At 50.8% G+C, this 10677-nt stretch overlaps 1 long non-coding RNA gene across 1 annotated transcript in view; it reads right to left on the bottom strand.

The window, feature by feature from the left end:
• LOC144380180 (uncharacterized) overlaps positions 1–10677 on the bottom strand; it is a 141474-nt gene that overhangs the window by 127260 nt on the left and 3537 nt on the right. The window contains exon 2 of the long non-coding RNA XR_013444025.1: positions 408–650. This is a non-coding gene — a long non-coding RNA (uncharacterized LOC144380180). The remainder of the gene's footprint in view (positions 1–407; positions 651–10677) is intronic.

Here is a 10677-nt window from a genome sequence, read left to right as displayed (position 1 = left end):
TGGGCACGATGACAGCCCTCGCTGCCCAGGGCGGTGGGGAGGCTGCAGTGAGAAAGAGAGGTGCAGCACGCCTCAGACACCTGTGCGTGATCCCTGGTGGGTGTTGCTGTCGAGGTCTTGCTCTGGGTTTTGAAAGCACCTCTGGCAGCCATCGATCCCTAGCCCACAGCAACTACTTCAATCCTGGGGCACACCATGTGCCCCCTAAGAAGTCACCCAGCTGGAACCAGAAGGACGAGCATAGACTGGAGTCCAGACAGACCGAAGTTTGAATCTAGACTCCTGTACCTACTATCTGTGCCACTCAGAGCAAAATCATTAACCCCCTGGAGCATCCGCTTGCTCATCTATAAAGCCTCCCTACTCGGCTCCGCAGGAAAATGAAGTGAGAGGAGACGGGAACGTACCTGGTACCCGTGGGTGTTGAATAGAAGCTGCACCCCCGCCTGGAGTCCCGTCTCTGGAGGAAGCAGGCAGAGCCTGCGGGACTTTGATCCAGAACACCTCGGGATTTCCCTCGGAAGATCACTGGATCTTCTTGCTGAAGGCCTGGTGTCACCTTCTCTGCAGGCCTGGGGATGTGTTTGCTGAGTCCCAGGCAGGCCTGCATCCCGGGCGCCTGCAGATATCCCACCAGCTTAAACGCAAGCCTGGGGAGAGAAGGACATTTGTCAGGATGTGGGGTCAAACGAGTCCCCCTTCTCCAACAATGGTTATTTGTAACTGTGTGTTCTTCCCAGTGCCACGTGTCAGCTGGTAACAACATCCTATTAAAAGACTGGAAGGCGTATGAACAGAGGCCTCCACCGCCCCTGGCACGGAGCTGGCTGAGGGGGGGAAGGGGGTGCAGGGAAGGGTCCAGAAGCAAGCATGCTGGGGTCAAACTGCCAGGCTTCATACTCAGCTTACTAGCTAGAGACCCTGGGCAAGTAGCGTTACCACTTCCAGCCTCTGTTTCCTCATCTGTGAAATGGGCATTATAACATGGCCGGAGGAGGCAATGTGGCAAGGGGAATGGCCCAGGGCTGACACTGTGTAAGTGTTGGTACTACCATTATCGGGAGCTGCATGAGCGGCAGGGCAGTTCTCGGATGTTCTGTGATCGAAAGCGAAAGCAATGGCGGTACAAAGCTCCCACCCTGAGCATAGGGTTTTGTAGTTAATCCTCAAAACCAGCATTATCCCCACTGTAAGGCAGAAGCCGGAAAGCCTCGAGAGGTTAAGTGACAGATTGAAATCTGCATCACTAGCAAGGAATGGTCAGCCACACGTGTCTACCTCCCAAGCACCCCGCAAGGCCAGGATGCCTGGAGGCTGCAGGACTAACAAGTCACAGGTGCGCTGGGCTGCTCTCTCGACATTAGAGGATGAACTGGAAGCGGGCAAGTGGGCCTGACTCACTGAGGCGGTGGCCATCCCTCCAGGACTCCTGTGAAGCCTCATGAGCAGGTATGCAAGGTGCTGGCTGGGGTCAGCACCCCATGCCCCAGAGCGGATGGGCTTCTGCTGGCTCTTTGGCACCTGACCAAGGGAACAGAAGGCCTCCGGACAGAAAGCAGGTGCGCCTAGGTCTGTTGTAACCACCCAGCTCAAAAGAGCCTGAACCCACCGGCTCTGGCTCCAGTGAGGCACCCAGGGTTCTGTCCTTCCTGCGTATGGTCCGAGGCCTGCAACACGCCTGTGTGAGGACTGGGTCCCACTACCGTGCTGCAGATAGTTCCAGAGCCCACCACACGCAGCAGGGCACAGTATCCCCTCTGATGGCATTACTGAGAGGACATGGGTGAATCTCGGACTGCGCTGCCCAGGGATGCACACGTGGGCGAGGAGAGCCCATCACAGTGCAGGAGGCTCCGGGCTGTTCATGGAAAGGCTTCCAAGTCGATCCATTCATGTGTTTATTCAGCATGGCACATGAGAGACCCCAGAGGTGCTAAGTCAGAAGACTACGGCAGCATCTGGCATGAGGACGAGGCGCAGGGGCCGGGCTGGGGTCAAAGGCAGGAGGTGGATAATTCTATCTGAGACCCGCAGGAAAGGCTTGGTTGGCAAACAAAAAGGCAGGACCTGCTGGGAGCCGGGAGTCCTGATGGACGCGCGACAGGTGTCGTTAGCGGACTTAAAAGCAGTTCAGTCCAGAATCATGGAGCATGGGGACGTTTTACAAAATGCCCAAGTACGGCTGGATAAGGACTCGAGGCTTCAGCCCCCACGCGACTTCCTCCTGGGGTGGGATCTAGGCTGGGCTGCACAGGAGCCTCTGCCTAATTGAGTCCTGAGCCCTGGTGAGAGTCGATATTTCTCATAGTTGCTGAGACATTCTGGGCTGCGGCCATCAGCTTCCAGATGTGGCTGAAATATGACCAGTTGAACCCTTGGCTGGGAGGGGTTGGTTCAGAGGACCTCTTCCAGGCTGCAACTGCCTTCTTCAAACCACCCATCTCCGCACTCCCCCAAATGCCCTTCATTCTAACACAGGTGCGATTAGAAAAATGACCAGGCTCGAACTAAAAATACAAATGCTTTATGTTCCTCCACAGGGGGAGAAAAAGAAGACAGAGAATCTATGAAAGAAACAAGGAATTTCATCCTTCAGTGGGCTTTAGAATGGATATTTCAGACTCAGCCATCCATAAACATTGGGTAATATCATAGTCTTGTAGTTCAGAATGAATTCCGTGGAACGAGCCACAAATCTGCATTAGGCCCAGCAAGGGGGTGGGGGGGGGGTGTCCAGCACTTAAAAATCTCAGCAACGTCTGGCATCCTCTGTGCCCAGGTAAACACACTGCACAGTCAAGGGCCCATCAACCAAACAGCAGTGCACTGCTGGGATGTGCAGGGGGACCTCAGGCAGCACGGCAGCTGGGGCAGGAATCCCCATCACGTCAGCCCCCTGCCTGTGACCAGCCTTGTACCCCAGCCACTGCAGGGCTTATAAGGCACCAAGTGGTTTGGCCCCAACTTCTGCCTACATGTTATCTCCTACCGCTCCCCACTTCTAGCCTCACCCTCAACTCACCGCTGGAAGAGACAAGACTGTCTGTCCCTCCCCTGTCCTACCCCTGCCTCCTGCAATCCCTGGGACCCTGTCCTTGCTATTCTCTCCTCCTGGGTCAGGCACTCCCCAGGCCTTCAGCTCCCAGCTTAAACATCGTACACTCTGGAAGCCCTCCAGACTCCAGAGTGGATTCGCTAGCTGCCTCTTCTGCAGTGACTTGTTGATTTGAGGCAGGAAATGCTCAAAGGCTGTCACATGCTCGAGGCCACCCCTCCCCAGCCCCATCCCGGCTTCTTCCTCATCTAGCTACATTAACCAAGCAACGCGCGCGCGCACACACACACCTTTAAGTCCCCCTCACTGAGCCTGCCATGATCCTGCTGACGTCTGAGCCACCGTCCATGCAGTTTCCCCAGGGATTTTCCCATCTTTGTCAAACTGAATTAAAAACTCAGAACTTCCTCAGCCTTCAAGGATCAGCTCAAATGTCACCTCCTCTCTGAAGCCCCCCACCCCAAACAGAACCCACAGACCTGCCCTCAAACAGGTGCCCCTCAGCCCCTGGTACCCCCCACGCCTCCTCTGCTCCTGGCAGTTTGCCCACATGCGTGTCCCAGATGGAAGATAAGCATCCGACTCAGCTCAGTCCAGAGCTTAACGCCCAGGTCTAAGGCACCTTCCATATCCCTGGTATCCACACAGCTTGTGACTCACAAGAACCTACCTCACTATGAAACCAGGAAGAGGAAAAACAAAGTAGAGGGGTTTGTCCCCCTCATTTTATGAGCTAGTAACCTGGGTTGCACGAGGAAGGAGACTGGGAGTCCAGGTGTATAGTCTCCACTCCAACTGTTGGGTTAAGTCCAACCACCTCCACTATACAGAACCAGAAACCGAGAGAGTGTTGAAGCCTGTGCCCAGCCAGGTCACGCAGGTGTCCAGTGGTCAAGCTGGCATCCAGGGTTTCCGCTCCAGTGGCGTGGCTCCCAAGCCAGAGCCGCCATGCTAGCCCCACGTCTTCATATGTGGATTTCTTCAGCATGTATGTGGATTCTAGTTGGCGCTTGGAGAGACGGCACAGCATGCACACATGTAGATCACCTTGTCAACGGCAGGCTTGCTCACAACAGATCTTTTTCATCCCTCCTCCCCTGACTCGTGAAGCTGACAGAGTGGTGTATTGGATTTCCAAAGGAGTCTTTCATTAGTAGAATACATTCTTTTGATCACCCTCTTTCTTTCCAAAGTTTCAACAGCTGAAGATCAAGTTGCCAACTGGAATTCCATTCATCACGGAGATAAACATCAGCCACCTACCCCGTCCACACACACAAGCTGCCACCTTCAAAGAGCCCATGTCAGCTGGTGGGCAGCTGGTGGGAGGGCAAGACCTGGTCCTGAGAAGCTCTGGGTTGGAACCCAAGCTCTGCTAGGAGGCGTAGGCCAGCGTGACCTTGGGCAAATCCCTTCCCTCGTGGCTTTTTTTCCTCCATCTGTACAGCAAGTTTGGGTCCCTATAAACTACTAAATGGCTGAATAAATGAACTGATGAATTAATGAATTATATAATATACCCACCGTCTTCCTGCTCAAAGATACCTTAACTCCAAAGCATTTTGCTAAACAATAGACCAGCTTGGTTATTGGCCAAGGCAGAATCAAGGCAATCAGAGGCAAAACGAGCACACTTGTCCAAGGTTAGCCTTGTCCTCATAGTTCCTAAAGCAATAGGTCTTTAAGCTAGACCTGAAGCATGATATTGGGCTTCTCCTTTCTGCCCACATTTAAGCCCAGCCGTCCATGCGCAGGCCACCGGCATGGGGTGAGGGGCTGCACAGAGTTGGGGGCAGTTGAGTTCAGCACCAGCTGACCTCTCAAGGTTGCTCCTAGTTCCAGATTCTCTAATTCAGCAATAGTCTCTGTGAATAATAGATCTGGTCTCTGACACTGTGCATGATAAAGTGACCTGGTTCAAAGTCCTATTAAGATAAATCACATTTAAGTTTAGGAAATTATATGTTTGAATCCTGTAATTTAATGTCACCGTGATGCCTGAGAGGAAGGAGAGGAAACTCAATTAGAGGCTAATTAGACCAGACGACTCACGAGGCCTGGGTTGCCTTCCTGCCTCTGCTGAAGGGAGTGAAGCAGAGCAACCCATAACCTAGCCCCTGTGACTTAGTTTCCCCACCTGTAAAATGGGGACAGTCCTTATGAAAAAGAGAGGGCAGAGGGTGTTGCATATACAGAGAAGGGGGGGCTCTCTAGCACCTGCCCTGACCTCTTTGGCTTCTGGGGCGAGGGAGTGGGGGATCGTGGGTAGGCTTCAGAGGATCTGTACATTCTGTTCCATGAGCTGTGGCATCTGCATGTGGGCCACGTTTCCAGAGGAGCAGGCCTGTCATGGCTTCCATCACAACTTCCAGAGGTGTGCAGAGCCAAACCACCACAAACTACTCCTCCTCTCATCCCTTCTGGCATCCACTGCTCCAAAGCTTCCCCACCTCGCCAACACCGTCACGCCCAGGCTGCTTCACTACTCTCTGCTGCGACCATCTTGCTGCCATGGCGGGCTGTGGTCACCATCCTACTTTCTCACTCCTCGATGTTCTGCCATCACCCCCATTCCCCCGAAACTGCTCCTTCCAGGGTTCCCATGATCTCCTAGGAGCCACCTCCACCAGTCCGTGTCCCTTCTGACCTCTGTCCAGCATCAGCCACTCTTTGCCCCTTCACCGAATCTCTGTCCCTTTTTGGCATCTGTGACTGCAGACACTATCCTTCCAGAATCTTTGCCAGGCAAGCACATCTGGTATTCCTCCTGGGCTCCATCCTTGTCCCTTCTCCACGCATGCTGCACAGCCTCCCAGACAGCCCTGCCAGTGCCTCCACCTGGGCAGGCCCAGGTCTAATGCCACCTGGACTTCTTCTGGAAGATTCAGACATCTCTATCCACTCCTGGATTCTGGGGACTCCCGACATTCAATGCTCAAGAACAAACTCATTCATTTCCCACCTGTTTCATGGAGATGAGCTAATGACAAGCTCAGCAGCTACAAGCAGAAAAAATTCCTCCTAAGCTTCTTCTATCTTTCAACCCTGATATTCTGTGGACACAAAATTCTGGGACTTGCGAGAGTTCCTGCTGAGTGGAGGTCTTTGGGGGAGAAGAATATTCCATCAGGGGGATCATGAGGATCAAGGTTCCCACGGAGAGATTAATGCTTTCAGGGGGACTCTGCATTGGAGTGGAGGATCCAGAACCCAGAGTCAGAATAAGTAGGTGTGAAAGGATGGGCAGAGGCTGAGCTGGGGACACAGACAGTATAAAGGAGGTGACAGCATTCAAGTCCAAGCAGGAAGTAGGGTCAAGGGCACAGTGGGATTTGGGGGAAGGATATGGATGGAATGAATGGACCTTTAGGTTCACAATGGACTATGGACACAAATTTTCTGTAACGCTGCTCTCACCCCATTTCCTGCCAGGCTGAGGCCCGGCATGTTTCACCTGAGCTTGGTAGGGGAGCCAGTTGGGAGTGAAGAAAAGAAACTTGGCAAGGGATGCAAGCCCATGATAGCAACCTCCATGGAGGGCAGGTGGTCTCTGGACCTGGACCATCACCAAAGGAGTGACAGAAACGGCATGAGTTTTTGGCCTCCAGTAATGAATATCAGAGGATTTCCTTTATGACTGCTTTGACCAAATGATGATGGGGAGAATAAGAACTATGGAGAAATAATAAAAGGAGAGGCTCTTTCTGTGCAGCACTGCCTTAGAACCATAGAAGCTTTAATAACTTCAGATACAAATGCTATCAATACACAAAAACTCACCTGGAAATTTGTCTCAATTTATTTTGCATTTATGCGCTTTTATGTATTTTTCAAAATAAGTCTTTAAATTTCTTTTTCTTTCCAGCCCCTCTGGCTGAACATGGCATATACTGACTGAAACAAAAATTAAAATTAAAAATGTATAAATTCCTAAAATTAATACTTTTAAAAAATGGAAATACTTCAACTTTCAAATGATGTGTTTCCTAAGTTTACAGCGTTTATACCTCTGAAGTTATTGAAGCTTAAAATCGCGCTAAAGCTTTTGGGATGCACTGTATTTAAAAAAAAATCACCATTTTAGCCAATCCTCATCATAATTTCCTGAAGGCTGGTACTGTTATCACCCCCATCTTTACAGACAAAAAGCAGAGGGTCAGTGAGGTTAAGAGACTTGCCTGAGGTTACTGAGGGAGGAATTCTGGAGCTGAGGTCACCGGCAGCTCCTGTGACCAAAACAAAATTTAACCTAAGGAGAGGTCTTAGAAGGATGCCCCCAGCTCCAGCAGCGGCATCTCTCAGCGGACCTGCCGAGCAAGGAGCCTTATGAACTAGCAAGGAGCGGTGCCAAGAGATCCCCGTGCGGACAGAATGCAAAGTGAGGAAAAGCAGAGCACGAGCCTGAGAGAAGGTTCTCTCGGGAGGGACACTCCAGAGCGTAATCAGAATCAGTGAGGGTCAGGCCTGGAGGGGACAAGGCGGGCGCTGTTCCATCTCCATCCACACTGGTCTTGATGTTTATACAGACTGCGCACAGCTCTCAGGGTCAGTTTTAATTGGGGGCATGGGGACCAGATGCGGAAGGACTAAGGGCAGGTACAAAGAAATGCAAAGGGAGACTGGAGAGTAGCAAGGAATGGAAATGGAGGAGAAAGACAGGATTTGGTGAAGGCAGGTGATGTATGCATGGATGCTCAAATATTAATCAACAATATATTTTAATGGCATAAAACACCAGGGAGCTTTGGAAGGAACATGAAGGGCTTCGGATACCCTGAGCAATGGTCTTGTCACTCCGAGTTGTTATGACCTCATCTTTGGCAGGAGTCTCCGCAACACCGTAAGCAAACAGTCCAGGTGTCGGACGAAGGGTTTTGCCACACGAGTCAGGTGTGTCAGTGGCACCTACACAATGGCATGGTGACCGAAACGCTCAAGTAGCCACCCCCTCGCTGTCGAGCCCCATCTGCCAATCCCAAGGCTGCATGGCTTTTCCTACCGAGAAAGGGTCCAGCTTAGCGTCAGAAAGGCTCACCGATGAGCCATTGTGGGACCTCGCGCACATGATGGAACATCGGAAATTCGGTCTTGACATCTGTGAACTGGGAGGACTTCAGGTTTGCAGTGAATGTGAGTGAGGACACCGTGTGGTAAGACCAGCACAGGCCCAGGCACACGGTAAGTGGGCATAAACCAGCCCTAGGGCCTCGTCCCTGTTCCTGGCTGTTCCTCATCTTGGCTGAGGGTTGAGGCTCCCAGAAGAGCAGCGAAGTATCCGCCCTCACACAGCATGTTGTGCTGGGCCCTCAGCCCAGGGATCCGAGCTCCCGATCATCTGCTGTTCCCCCCAGACGCCTGATTTCTCCCAGAAGAGCCGGCCAGCCCGGGGTCAGACACTGGAGATTTGGCTTACTCCTTGCTTGGTATGGGGAGACCACCACCCTTCATCTTCTAAAGATGAAAAGGAATGAAACACAGATTTTCTTAGGCCAGTGCTGTAACAGGCTGAGCACGGACATGAACAGAAATAGGACTTAGCGGTGGTCTCTAAATGCCACGGAGTCTGCTTGCTCCTGAGGGAGACACGAGATCGCAAGCATGGCCAGCGTCCAGAGAAGGAAAAGAGAAACCGCCCGCAGCGTGTCTGAGGCCTTTCACCTACAATGGCTTCACGCTCCAGAGACAAAGCAGGTTCAGAAAGAAGCAGCCCGTCATCCACGGTCACTCGCTCCTCAGTGACATGAGTCCAGAGTCCCACGCACCGGACTCCAAAGGCCCCATCTGTGTTCTATGCAGACACCTCTCCAAGCAACTGTCAGGTCAGAGAGATAAGCAAAAACACCCCAGCCCGGGACACCAGAAGGCCATTCTCCATCTGACCTTCCCGCCAGCACAGACTGAACGAGTGGGGAGCACATCTGGGGAGGCTCTGGGGGACAACCTATCTGGGGACGAGTCGAAGGGCAGGGCAGGCTGTGGAATCGGGCTTACCTGAGCATGAATCCTGACTCCTCCTTCAGCTTCACCTCCTCAAGCACAAGATGGGAGTAACCGTAATACCTATCCCTGTCCCAGGATCCTGAGGATCAAAAGGCCAAAATGCTCGGGACGTGCTGAATGGTACTTAAATGCTGTTTTCCTCTTCCCTCCCTTCTACACATTCAAGATCATTCTTCAAAAGAGGACTTGGTGCTTCCCTCTTCTCAGAAGTTTCTGGCCTCGGTGTCTTTCGAAAGTTGAAGTATAGTTGCCACACAATGTTGCATTAGGTTTAGGTGTACAACACACTGATCCAATACCTGTGTTATGCTGTGCTCACCCCAGCCATCTGTCACCATACCCGCTATTGTAATAGCAGAGACTCTGTTCCATATGCTGTGCTGTTTATCCCCATGACTTATTCATTCCAGAACTGAAAGCCTGCATCACCCACTCCCCTTCACCCATTTTGCCCAACCCCCTCCCCTCTGGCAACTATCAGTTTGTTTTCTGTATTTATGGGTTGTTCCTGCTTTGTTTTTTTAGATTCCACATATAAGTGAAATCATATGGTATTTGTCTTCCTCTGATTCTTTTCACTTCACATAATACCCTCTAGGTCCATCACGTTGTTGCAAATGGCAAAGGTCTCATCCTTTTTTATGGCTGAATATTCTATAATACCAAACAAGTATTATATATGTATATAATATATATGTATATCCCACATCTTCTTTCTCTGTTGATGGACACTTGGGTTGCTCCCATCTCTTGGCTATTATAAATAATGCTGCAATAAACATAGGGTTGCTTATATATTTTCAAATTAGTGGTTTTGTTTTCCTCAGGTAAATTCCCAGTAATAGAATTAGTGGATTGTAGGGTATTTTTAATTTTCTGAGGGACCGCCATACTGTTTTTCACAGTGGCTGCACCAGCTTAGATTCCCACCAAGAGTGCACAGGGGTTCCTCTTTGCCCACATCCTTGCCACACTTGTCTTTTGGATTCTATCCTCTCTTACAGGTCTCATTGTGGTTTGGATTTGCATTTCCTTGGTTAGTGATTTTGATGTTTGTTTGCTTCTGGCCTCAGTTTCCACATCAGAAAACCTGAGACAGGCAGGGCTGCTGTGGACAGCTGCTCAGGAAGTGCACTGTACAACTCCAGGGCCACTGAATGCAGATCTGTGACCTTTCATACAGAGAGGTTTGTGAGAATTTCATGAAGTTTTGTTAGATCGGTTTGGAAAATGCCAAAGACTGTGTGAAGACTAGCCATCATCACAACAGTTGCAGAAATCGGTTTTACAATTACCCTCTCTGCGCAGATTCGCTTTACAGAGTCTAAACTTGTGTAGTATTTTCTCTCAACTCTCTCACAACAACACACACAGTTCTTGAACCCAGGTGTACAAGCGTTCATCACTACCCTAAGACTTTCTTAAAACAGTATTTTTCATACTTGAATGTATATGTGAATCACTTGGAAAATTCTGTTTAAAATGTAGATTCTGATGGGTGGGGGAGGCTTGGGGGAGAAGAGCAGGAGGTGCTGAGCTTCTGCATTTCCAACAATCCCCACGGACTTAGTTATGGTGAGGATGACAGGGTTTCATACACCAGCCTCTGAGGAGCAAGTTTG

Source organism: Halichoerus grypus, chromosome 15 (genome assembly GCF_964656455.1).
Source record: "Halichoerus grypus chromosome 15, mHalGry1.hap1.1, whole genome shotgun sequence".
Classification (NCBI taxonomy): domain Eukaryota; kingdom Metazoa; phylum Chordata; class Mammalia; order Carnivora; family Phocidae; genus Halichoerus; species Halichoerus grypus.
The sequence above is the reverse complement of the archived record's forward strand: the minus strand, read 5'-3'. Positions and strand labels throughout refer to the sequence as shown.